The sequence below is a fragment of the Amyelois transitella genome, chromosome 21 (genome assembly GCF_032362555.1).
Source record: "Amyelois transitella isolate CPQ chromosome 21, ilAmyTran1.1, whole genome shotgun sequence".
In the NCBI taxonomy this organism is placed as follows: Eukaryota; Metazoa; Arthropoda; class Insecta; order Lepidoptera; family Pyralidae; genus Amyelois; species Amyelois transitella.
The window spans coordinates 8,420,148-8,432,791 of record NC_083524.1 but is presented as its reverse complement, the minus strand read 5'-3'; the positions used below and the strand labels follow the sequence as shown (position 1 = coordinate 8,432,791).

Below are 12,644 nucleotides of genomic sequence, written 5' to 3'. Positions count from 1 at the left end.
TAGAAAAAGCAATTTACACGAGTGGCCTTCTCACGTCGATGTGAACTATTAACATGACATAACAAAGTGCAATTTCGTGCCATCAGTCACTAAACACCACGTATGTGACCCACTCATACGTAATGTCCCATGTAACATATAAAATGGGACTGGGAACCAGTGGGCTGAGACGGAAAAATATCATAGATTTGATGGGGTAATACAGTACATAATATAGTAAGCAGTATGGAGAGTATACACATCTATACATACATACATACACATATATACATATACAAACATACATATGGTCACGTCTATATCCCTTGTGGGGTAGACAAAGCCAACAGTCTTGAAAAGACTGATGGGCCACGCTCAGCTATTTGGCTTAATGATAGCATTGAGATTCAAATAGTGACAGGTTGCTAGTCCATCGCCTAAAAAGAATCCCAAGTTTGTAAGCCTATCCTCCTCCTATTTTCCGACGTGTTCGTAATTATTTGAAACTAGAGGCCTCCCGCGTCTTCGTCCGCATGGAAACCCTGTTAATCCCGCGGGAACTTCGGCATAAAAAGTAGCCTATGTATATGTTATTCTGGGACTTCAGCTACCTACATACCAAATTTCATCGTAATCGGTTCAGTAGTTTTTGCGTGAAAGAGTAACAAACATCCATACTGACAATCTGACATACTCACAAACTTTCGCATTTATAATATTAGTAGGATAAGGAATTACTACACTATATGTGGCACGAACATAGGAAATTGAAATTATTCTGATTTCTTTGGGCACAACACACACTTAGCCGGTTTTTGTATCTTTATACTACCATTCTAATTAGCTTCCTTCGCCGCGATCACAGAGCGCCCTCGACCTACTCATTCACTTTTTCCTTTTTCATCTCCCCTTGTAACCTTCTACGCCTTTCAACGCGAGGGAAACCTTGTAAACACGTGTATCTTCATGTGATTCGCTATGTTATAATTTTTTATGTAATTTTTCGTGAAAAGACCAGTTTTGTCTGTGATACAGAAATTCCGGATTTGGTACTTGGCTCGGCCATTTTGAAAAACGACCTTTTTCTGATCTCGAAAAACTTATTTACATATATTTCATAACACAAGTCTTGAACTTACTCAAAGGCTTACTCAGTCTGTGTTATTTGTCCCGTGTTTATTAATTCATTGTTATTATAGGCTTTCTTTATTAATTTCTTAAGGCTACGTCGTCACTTACCATCAGTTGATAAAACAAATGCCTAATTCTATATTAAATAAAAAAAAGTTCCATTCAAATTCATAAATATTTTTATGAAAAGCCCCTGACCTTGAGTACTTACAGTTTGAACTATATCGCCCATTAGAAAAAGTTCGAATGCCTTTTCGAACTAAATCCATGCCAAACTTATAATTAACATATATATTGCTTCGTGCCTTGTGGTTCCCGGCACCAACAAAAAAAAGAATAGGACCACTCGCGACTTAGGGATAGGCATATTAACTTGGGATTGTTCTTTTAGGCGATGGGCTAGCGATCTGTCACAATTTGAAACTCAATTCTATCATTAAGCCAAACAGCTGAACGTGGCCTATCAGTCTTTTCAAGACTGTTGGTCCTGTCTACCCGCAAGGGATATAAACGTGATTATATGAATGTATGTATTCTATTGCTTCGTCTTATAATGTTTACGTAAATACCAAAGGCAGTCATATATTACATAATATGCCCGCGAATAACTACTACCCTTAAATCAATCGAAACAGCAATAAACACTGCTGGAGAAATGATCTGACCTTAACACGGCCCTGGTAACCTCAAACTCAAAGTAAAATACGCTTTGGTGCTTCAATCATAGGGCTTGATTTGCAATAGCTTCTGTGTATGCCATATGCGTGGATCAAGTTACAAGGACCTTCCTGATTCGCGTGAATTTATGGACGCCCATATTTATCGTAATAACCTGTAAAATATTTACTTCAGATGCAAAATTTATAACTTGGAAAACATAATACCTAGCTGGTTTGGTCGTGAAGAAATACATAGTGTCTACCAGTCATATGATCACGTCTATATCCCTTGCGAGGTACATAGAACCAACAGTCTTGAAATATTGATAGGCCACGTTCAGCTGATAGGATTAATGATAGAATTGAGATTCCAATAGCCCATCGCTTAAATAAGAAATCCCAAGTTTATAAACCTAACCCTTAGTCGCCTTGTACTGCATCTGTGGGAAAGAGATGGAGTGGTCCTATTCTTTTTATATTGGTGCCGGGAATCACACGGCACTATATTTTAAAGATGTACATATGTTACTTATAAGCTCTGTCTTCTCCGCAAAAGATATTGACGTGCTTGTGCTTGTTTTGTTCTTGTTTAAAAGAGGTGAGGAAGGATCCTATTTTGTGATTGAGATTATATATAAATACACATTTCTATTCCAAGTTCGGATAATTGTAAAGTTGACGTTGTTGAAGAAAATGCTACAGTGCAGTTTGTTACCGCTTCTTCTGCACTGACGCTTCAGAAGCGGCAGCAAACTTAGTTTTAAGTAATTATTTTGACGTCAACCAATGTTGTCAAACCAAAAGATATGACAACTATTAAGTTATGTTGAAGTGTCCCATAATAATTAATTACATATATACATACATACATATGGTCACGTCTATATCCCTTGCGGGATAGACAGAGCCAACAGTCTGGAAAAGATTGAATGGCCACATTCAGCTATTTGGCTTAACGATAGAATTGAGATTCGAATAGTGACAGGTTGCTAGCCTATCGCCTAAAAAAGAATCCCAAGTTTGTGAGCGCCTATCTTTTAGTCGCCTTTTACGACATCCATGGGAAAGAAATGGAGTGGCTCTATTCTTTTTTGTATTGTTGACGGGAACCACACGGCACCAAATAATTAATTAAAGTTTCGAATTTGGATACAGCGTAGTCTAGTCGGAATCGCTACATGTTATGACTTGAGTAATGTGTTGTTTGAGATTCAAATAGTGACAGGTTGCTAGCCCAACGCCTAAAAAAGAGTCCCAAGTTTGTAAGCCTATCCCTTAGTCGTCTTTTACGACATCCATGGGAAAGAGATGGAGTGGTCCTATTCTCTTTTGTATTGGTGCCAGGAACCACACTGCACTAAGCATATAGTATGCAGAGAGTATACTTTTTGTGAAAAGGACAATTTGTGCTAAGCACTCCTTGAAACTCGTGAATTATGCACGTTTCCTGCCCCGACTTTGCTCACAGAGCGGGTAATGCAAGCACTTAACCCACAACCTGCCTTTGAACTTTTATGGACTTAGTTGCACCTGAGTTTGTAGCAAAAATTAATGAGGTTTCCTTCAAATATTTTAAATAACGCGAGTTGCATTTAATTGAAACGTGCACATCTAGATAGATGTACCTCTAAGTATACAGATGTATTGCGAGGTAGAAAGAACATAGGCTAGTCTCGGCCATTTTGTGTTCGTTATTTTGTTTTATACATTCGCAATCCAAATCAATTTTATAAATGCGAAAAATGTTAATTTTTTGTTTGTTATCTTTCCACAGGTCTGAATCTCTATTCTACCATTAAGCCAAACAGCTGAACGTGGCCAATCAGTATTTTTGAGACTGCTGGCTCTGTCTACCCCGTAGGGGATATAGACGTGAATATATGTATGTATGTATGTGTCACAGGTCTACTGAAGCAATCTTCTTAAAATTTACGCAGTTATAAGTAGATAATGAAGAGTCTCAGAAGGACATAGGGTATTATTGATCTCAGTAAAAACTTAATTGATTCATTAGCGCAGAATCTGTATTAATTTTGAGGTCGTGTTATAGGCGCGGGCGAAGCTACGGGTAAAATCTGGTTATTTATAAGAAGACAAATACTTAATTTCTAAATGAACGTTATCTTTTGTTTTCAGGTACTAATACTTTTTATGGAACTAAAGTAAAACATTAAAAAGGTAAGCTCTTTCCAAAACAAATAATACATAAAAATTATTTGTATATGCTGTCGCTATTCACTACATAGTATAAAACAAAGTCGTTTCCCGCTTCCCGCATCTATGTATATGCTTATATCTTTAGAACTACACAACGGATTTTGATGCAGTTCATCAGAAGTTCATTAGTCATTCATGTATGTAAACCATCCCGGTTTAAATACATGCTTTATATGTTAGAGAAACATCGCTAATATTAAGTATTCTTATATGAAGTCTATTTTGGGCTTAACTAGTCTATTATATAAAAATATGTGTATATTGTGCTGTGTGGTTCCCGGCACCAATACAAAAAAGAATAGGACCACTCCATCTCTTTCTCATGGATGTCGTAAAAGGCGACTAAGGGATAGGCTTACAAACTTGGGATTCTCTTTTAGGCGATGGGCTAGCAACCTGTCACTATTTGGATCTCAATTCTATCATTAAGTCAAATAGCTGAACGTGGCCGATCAGTCTTTTCAAGACTGCTGGCTCTGTCTACCCCGCAAGGGATATAGACGTGACCATATGTATGTATAAAAATATTGGAAAAACACAGAAGTAAAGGGTTCTTTTTAGTACTACAAAGAAACCAACGAACGTTTTAATTCTAGACTTTTATCTCTGCGTCTGTTTGTGCTATAAATTACAAACAAACAAACATTATAGATTATCAGTAAACCACGTACAAACATAGTTATTGCTGGTGAGTCATCAGTTGCGCCTACTTCCTGCCAATCCTGCGACCTTGCGCCCGCGCATGTGTAGCATCAACGATTTGTTTACGACGTTATGTTTTGTTTACGGTAAACAATTCAACAGATATCAACGATAAACAAACTTGTTATGCGTATGAAGTGATTATAGTTTTATTATACAACTGTCTATGTCTATAAATTCACAATGAACAACATTTTGTGACTTTTGTACTTTTGGTAGGATGACACTGATTTCATAGTGATTTGAAGACCTCGGGATATTTTTTGTATTTTTTGATTTACACTTAGTTAACTGCTGCAATGATTATAAAGCCTAAAATATTCAAAATTCATACAAATTTTATTTTATCTCAAAAATAGAAAACTATGTGTTTTTCCGCTTCTCACAACGTCAAGTACCTAGTGACTTCTTAAAATTCCTTCCTTCCGAAAAAAAATGCTAATTTTATTAAGGTAAATCATGTAGTTACTTCAGAGTACCGAGAAAGGGGGGATTCTCAGAAATAAAACTCCTACTATTCCCCTTCACGATAAACGACAATGTAAGTATGTGTTTGTAACTCTTCAACGCAAAAACTACTTGACAAATTTTCATGAACCTTTACTATAATATGAGTATAGCTTAGACATTGGAATAAAATAATAAGTTATATACATACATACATTCACGTTTATATCCCTTGTGGTGTAGACAAGGCCAATCGCCTGGAAAAGACTGTTAATCAACGTTCACTTGTTAGGCTTAATGATAGAATTGAGATTCAAATAGTACCAGGTTGCTAGCTCATCACCACACATGTAATTTATAGAAATAAGGTGGATGAAGTCGCGGGCAAAAGCTACAAATAGAATTAATTACTTTTTCGGGTATTTAAACAGATTTATGAAATCTAATTAAGTTGTACGCAATATGCTGTAACCAGATTATTTAGTGTCGTCATGTTTTCAAGGTTGATATGACTTTTACATATATTTGCTTAAACACGTGAGTTTTACATGACAGAAATGTTCTTATTACTCAGGCTTGAATAATAGAGCTATACCTACCCTGAAAAATGTATGAATTTATTAATAACTAGCGACCCGCCCCGGCTTCGCACGTGTATTATCAATTAAGTAAATTTATATATGCACTATATCAAATAAAACATTGCACAAATCTTGAAACTGCACTATCGGCTTACTATGCGTATGCTTACTGCTGGCTAAAGTATGGGGTAATGCTATGGGGTAATAGTAGTAGCGCTCATGAAGTATTTATATTACAGAAAAAATGTGTTAGAATATTAGCAGAAATAAAAAATACTGAAAGCTGCAAACCATATTATAAAAAATTTGAATTACTAACACTACCTTCAATTTACATTCAGGATATATGTCAATTTGTACACTAAAATAAGCATTTATTTACTCAAATAAAAGATACACATACATATCACACCAGAAATAAAAATAACTTATGCATTCAACCTGCAAGAATAAAAATGCTCCACCAAAGCCCATTTCATATGGGAATAAAAATTTATAATAAACTACCAAATTCTATAAAGAATGAAAATAAATTAACTCACTTTAACAAAAAAATTAAGTCTATGCTTCTTCAAAACAATTTTTATTCTATAGATGAGTACCTTAATTTAAATAAGTAGTAGGATTATAATAGTTTTACATTGTAAACTTGAAAACATTAGAACATTATAAATATTTACAATAATAATAAATAAGCACCTATTAACAGATAAATATAAATTGTGCAATACTAGGTTTAAACAATTCTAATTAGATTTAAAATTATAATGTGATACTAAGTAGGTACCTCTATGTATAAGTTTGTATGTCTACTAATACATAAAAAATGTTTGCAACATCCGAAAGGGTAAATATGAAGATCTGTTATACATTATATTTAAGACCTTGTTGTACTCATATTATGCAAATAAAAGTTTGAATTTGAAAAGTTTGAATTTGAATTTATCATTTATAGATACTCGTATAAACATCAGAGTACTGTCGTCTCAACATTTCAAACATATTACTTTCCGAGTTCCGAGTTTCCGAGAGAGAGAGAATTATTAGTGCATACATACATATAATCACGTCTTTATCCCTTGCGGGGTAGACAGAGCCAACAGTCTTGAAAATATTGATTGGCCACGTTCAGCTGTTTGGATTAATGTCAGAATTGAGACTCAAATAGTGACAGGTTGCTAGCATATCGCCTAAAATAAGACATACATATATATATGGTCACGTCTATATCCCTTGCGGGGTAGACAGACCCAATAGTCCTGAAAAGACGGAATGGCCACGTTCAGCTATTTGGCTTATTGATAGAATTGATTGATTGATTCAAATAGTGACAGGTTGCTACCCCATCGCCTAAAAAAGAATCCCAAGTTTGTATGCCTATCCCTTAGTCCTAAAATAAGAATCCCAGCCCATCCCTTAGTCGCCATTTACGACATTCATGGGAAATGCTGATTATGACTCTCTAGTCTAAATTAGATAGGATTATGACTCTCTAGTATAAAAGTAAATCTGATAAAATAACTTTAAGGCCTTTCTAGCTCGACCTTCATTATTCAAGATTACGATAATCATTCACATTGTTCTCAATCAAATCATATGTGGAAATATTTCAAAATCCAGTCGGAACAAGTCCGAAGAGTTGCATGGACTGATGCAACGATAAAGTGAAAGTCTGGCTGAGAGCCAATACCCTGGAATAGACAGTAGGTACTAGGTTATTTAACCGCCTTCCCAAAAAAAGGCGGTTCTCAGTTTAACCTGTATACATACATATGGTCACGTCTATATCCCTTGCGGGGTAGACAGAGCCAACAGTCTTGAAAAGACTGAATGGCCACGTTCAGCTATTTGGCTTAATGATAGAATTGAGATTCAAATAGTGACAGGTTGCTAGTCCATCGCCTGAAAAAGAATCCCAAGTTTGCAAGCCTATCCCTTAGTCGCCTTTTACGACATCCATGGGAAAGAGATGGAGTGGTCCTATTCTTTTTTGTATTGGTGCCGGGAACCACACGGCCTGTATGTATGTATGTTTGTCCGCGATTGAAAACCGCCAGGCGTTGCTCTTTTTATTAAAGTTATTTCATTGTGATAAAAAGGTGGTTTCTCAGTTTAACCTGTTTGTATGTATGCTTGTAAGCAAGGCGGTGTTCTTTTTTAAAAAAAGTAATTTCATTGTGATATGTGATAATTTCAACTGAAGAAGTTAGGGTGAATATGTTATAATAACTTTTTTAAAGAACCAATCGATATGCTCCTTTTTTGAAGTCGGTTAAATTTCTAAAACCTTCTCTTAAGTGTAACAAACACTTTTCTGAAAACCGCATCAAAATCGGTCCAGCGAAACGCGAGACAATCGCGGACAAATATACATTTTCTTGAAGCAATTCAGCCTCTTTTCAATATAATTAACTTCTTTGCGGTCTTCATTACGGGATAAAAGAATAAGTGTCAGAAATTCACTCTTTTTAAAACCATTTCCTTCAATGTTGGTAGTAATCAAGAGGTAGTCATTTTTTTCCGTATATAAGTACACACTCGTATGTGTAAAATCTAACTTTAGTGAAAGTCTGGCAAGAAGCCAGCTTCTAGAAAAGACAATTCCAGGTTTGTTTTGGGTGATCTGATTACTACCACGAGTTCATTTCGCTAGCATCTTTAATTACAGTATCAAACGTGTTCCTGTTAATTTCCATAGAAACGCTAATTTGATCAAAAATTTTAATGCGATGGGATTCGTCTGATAGATAGATAGATAGACACTTTATTACACTATAAGAAAAAGAAAAACAGAAAACAAAACACAGGTAATGAGGTACAAAAGCGGACTTATCGCTAAAGCAATCTCTTCCAGTCAACCTTAGGGTGGGAGGAAATTAAAATAGACAGGCGATTGGCGCAGTACATATAAAATAAATTGCAAATTATAAATATACCTAAACCTAATTTAAACACAATATAAATACATACTACATTGAAATATACCTGCATAAATAAATAACTTACAACATATGTCTGTTTGACCACTCGATCCAACATGATCTGCGGTTTACATTCAGATTTATGGTATACAAATTTCAATAGCATCAAAGTTGTTTAACCAGCTACATGTGGCTCCTAAGTTCCCTTTAATTCTGAAGAGGAAACACTAGTGAAACACAGTGCCGTGTGGTTCCCAGCACCAATACAAAAAAGAAAAGGACCACTCCATCTCTATCGCATTGATGTCGTAAAAGGCGACTAAGGGATAGGCTTACAAACTTGCGATTCTTTTTTAGGCGATGGGCTATCAATTTGTCACTATTTGAATCTCAAATCTATCATTAAGCCAAATAGCTGAACGTGCCCATTCACGTCTTTTCAAGACTGTCGGCTCTGTCTACCCCGCAAGGGATATAGACGCGACCATATGTATGTATGTATGTAGGAAACACAAGCAATTCAACTTGCAAGTTTATGTAAACGAAGTGAGTTCGCCCACTCGATGCTGTTCACGCGTGTCGTTTGGCGCCGGCCCTTATTTGGGTTACGAGTATGTCCAAACTCCCATTTGAATTAGTTAGTGTACACATACAGTACACATACACACATACATATATATATATATACGTCACGTCTATATCCCTTGAGGGGTAGACAGAGCCGACAGTCTTGAAAAGACGTGAATGGGCACGTTCAGCTATTTGGCTTAATGATAGATTTGAGATTCAAATAGTGACAAATTGATAGCCCATCGCCTAAAAAAGAATCGCAAGTTTGTAAGCCTATCCCTTAGTCGCCTTTTACGACGCAAATATTTAAATTACATACATACATATGGTCACGTCTATATCCCTTGCGGGGTAGACAGGGCCAATAGTCTTGAAAAGACGTGAATGGCCACGTTCAGCTAGGCTTAATGATAGAGTTGAGATTCAAAAAGTGATAGATTGATAGCCTATCGCCTAAAAAAGAATCGCAAGTTTGTAAGCCTATCCCTTAGTCTCGTTTTACGACACAAATATTTAAATTAGTGTACACAAATACTTCTATTCAAATATTGTCTACCCCGCATGGGACATAGACGTGATTATATGTATGTATGTACATATACAAATACTTTGTGCTACATAAAACTTTTCTGCCTCACCTCTGCGTGTTCCCTGTTGCACCCTCCACAGAATTGCCTCTTTGATGTAGTCTTTGCGTACACAAAGAGGTGTGTTATAAAAAAAAAAAAACTTCAACACATAATTGTTACAAGGTGGCGGTGGACGAGTCAGTATTGAACTTGGCCACCTCAAGTTCGTATCGATTACTGCACAAAGGGTGATGCACTGAGAAAGTTGAAGGCGGCCGCTTAATAATAATTGCAGTACGGAAAATAATGCAGTTCGTGAACTTGAATGAAAGTCGTATGAAATCAGCTGTTAGTTATAATTACGGTAAGTAAGTAAATGCTTTATCGTTCACAAAAGGAGTACATTACAAATAAAAACTGTACTGTACAAAGACGGGCTTATCCCTAAATGGGATCTCTTCCAGCCAACCTGGCAATAAGAGGATCATATATAAAAAATTGAGGCAATTACGGTATTATATGAGTTGAAGTAAAATGATTACACATATTAAATTATTAGCCGTGTGATTCCCGGCATTTTAGAATAGAACCACTCCATCTTTTTCCCATGGATGCCGTAAAAAGCGACTAAAGGATAAGCTATTAAACTTGTGATTCTACTTTTAGGCGACGGACTAGCAACCTGTCACTTTATATGAATCTCAATTCTATCAGTAAGCCAGACAGGTGAACGTGGCCTATCAGTATTTTCAAGACTGTGGGCCCTATCTAACCCGCAAGGGATATAGACGTATTTTCTATGTATACGTATTAATATGAATGTATTTTCTTACATTTTCAATCAACAAGTATCTTAATAGTTGGAAACTCTAATTATTGAGTCTATATTCAAAGACAAGTACTGTCCGCGAACTATTCTAAAGTACTGATAACCACACGGCACGGATAGTTTATATACAGATTAAAATTAAATACATACATATGGTCACGTCTATATCGCTTGCGGGGTAGACAGAGCCAACAGTCTTGAAAAGACTGAATGGCCACGTTCAGCTATTTGGCTTTTATTTTATAAATCAAGCGCAGGTAAACCCGCCGGCGAAAGCATTTCGAAAATAAGATTCTTAACTCGCCTGGCAATTTTCATGCCACGCGAAGCGCAAAGAATAACTCCGCAATAGAATGAAAAGGGTTATTTAGATTATAATTGGAATGTTTTGTTTAGATATAAACTTGGGATTCTTTTAGGCGATGGACTAGCAACCTGTCACTATTTGAATCTCAATTCTATCACTAAGCCAAACAGCTGAGCGTGGCCCATCAGTCATTTCAAGACTGGTGGCTCTGTCTACCCCGCTAGGGATATAGACGTGATTATATATAATGTATGTAAATTCTTAAATGATTAAGTCTGTGTAATTCATAAATTGCTTAACTAGACAACAAACTCCAAGGTGATTAGCAATAAAGTTTTTATCTTAATATTCTCAATGAAAACCAAGCGAGACAAATGTGCCGTGCGGAGCAAATGACAATTTTGACCGCTTTCTCGTACGGTCCGTGGGTTCGATCCCGTGGCTACATCTTTTATATCCTTGTTAGTATAAAATTGAAATTTTTATACATACATACATAAAATCACGCCTCTTTCCCGGAGGGGTAGGCAGAGACTACCTCTTTCCATTTGCCACGATCTCGATCATACTTCCTTCGCTTCATCCACATTCATAAGTCTTTTCATGCAAGCTCGGCGTTTTCGGGTACTTTTGACCTGACCCTTTACCAGGACGTCCTTAATTTCATCAAGATACGTTCGTCTTCGAAATTTTTATATCTAATACAATTTAAGCTTCTTCGATGTCAGAGAAAATACATTAGTCAGGTGGCGTAAGATTTAGTTTTTTGTTGTAAATTGACATTTTACAAGAGGCGTGAGTTTTGAATAAGCAGGACTTACAATACACTAGTAAAAAAAAAACGAAAAATCTTCTTAATTTTCGTTCTTGTGAGAATTTCAGGAAATAATATTAGTTATTATATATATATATTATTATTATTAGGACCCATTACACAGATTGAGTTAGCCTCGAAGTTAGTCCGATTTTATTTTGAATTCGATAATTTGTGCTTTGAGATGCTAACTCAACGGTACTATATTTTATAAAAAATTCTTATAGACATTAACATAAACATCAAAGTCCCAGGTTAATTATAAAAAGTTCGTTTCTCATCATGCTTTGGTCGGGACAGACAAGCGTGTAACCGCTATTTCACAGAATTTAAAACTTGCCGTCAAACCTTCTCTTAGTACGCACTAAGTCAAATAAAAAATTACTAACCGAACAGTTTGGGCTATAAGTTGTGATTTGTAAACGATTTTTATAATCATTAACAGTATATGTAAGCCAATTTTCTAAGATAATTAAGCTTAGACTATTTAAGATGATTTATCAAAGAAAAAATAAAAAAAAATATGCATCGGATAATCCGATACAAAACTACAAGTGAGAAATTCCTGAGAGTCATCGTCAGTTTCACGCGATAAAGTGATTTATTGATGCTGAAAAAGTGCATTTTCTACAGATTTACACATGTCCGCGTGACGACTGTGTATAAAATGATGATACTATATACATACATATTATCACGTCTATATTCCTTGCGGGGTAGATAAAGCCAACGGTCTTAAAAAGACCACTTTTATCTGGCTTTATAATGGAATTAAGGTTCAATTAGTGACATGTTGCTAGCACATCGCCTAAAAGAAAAATCCCAAGTTAATAAACCTAGTCTTTGTCGGCTTTTATGACATCCATGGGAAAGAGATGGAGTGGTTCTATTTTTATCAATTGGTACCGGGAACCACAC

General features: G+C 35.9%; 1 protein-coding gene across 2 annotated transcripts in view; it reads left to right on the top strand.

Moving 5' to 3' along the window:
- LOC106138879 (uncharacterized) overlaps window positions 1-12,644 on the top strand; it is a 98,373-nt gene that overhangs the window by 24,259 nt on the left and 61,470 nt on the right. Inside the window, exon 2 of one of the 2 annotated variants that reach the window (XM_060950440.1) lies at window positions 3,906-3,947. The exons of the other annotated variant lie outside the window; for it this stretch is intronic. The gene's annotated coding sequence lies outside the window, so the exon portion shown is untranslated. The remainder of the gene's footprint in view (window positions 1-3,905; window positions 3,948-12,644) is intronic. 2 annotated transcript variants of the gene reach the window in all.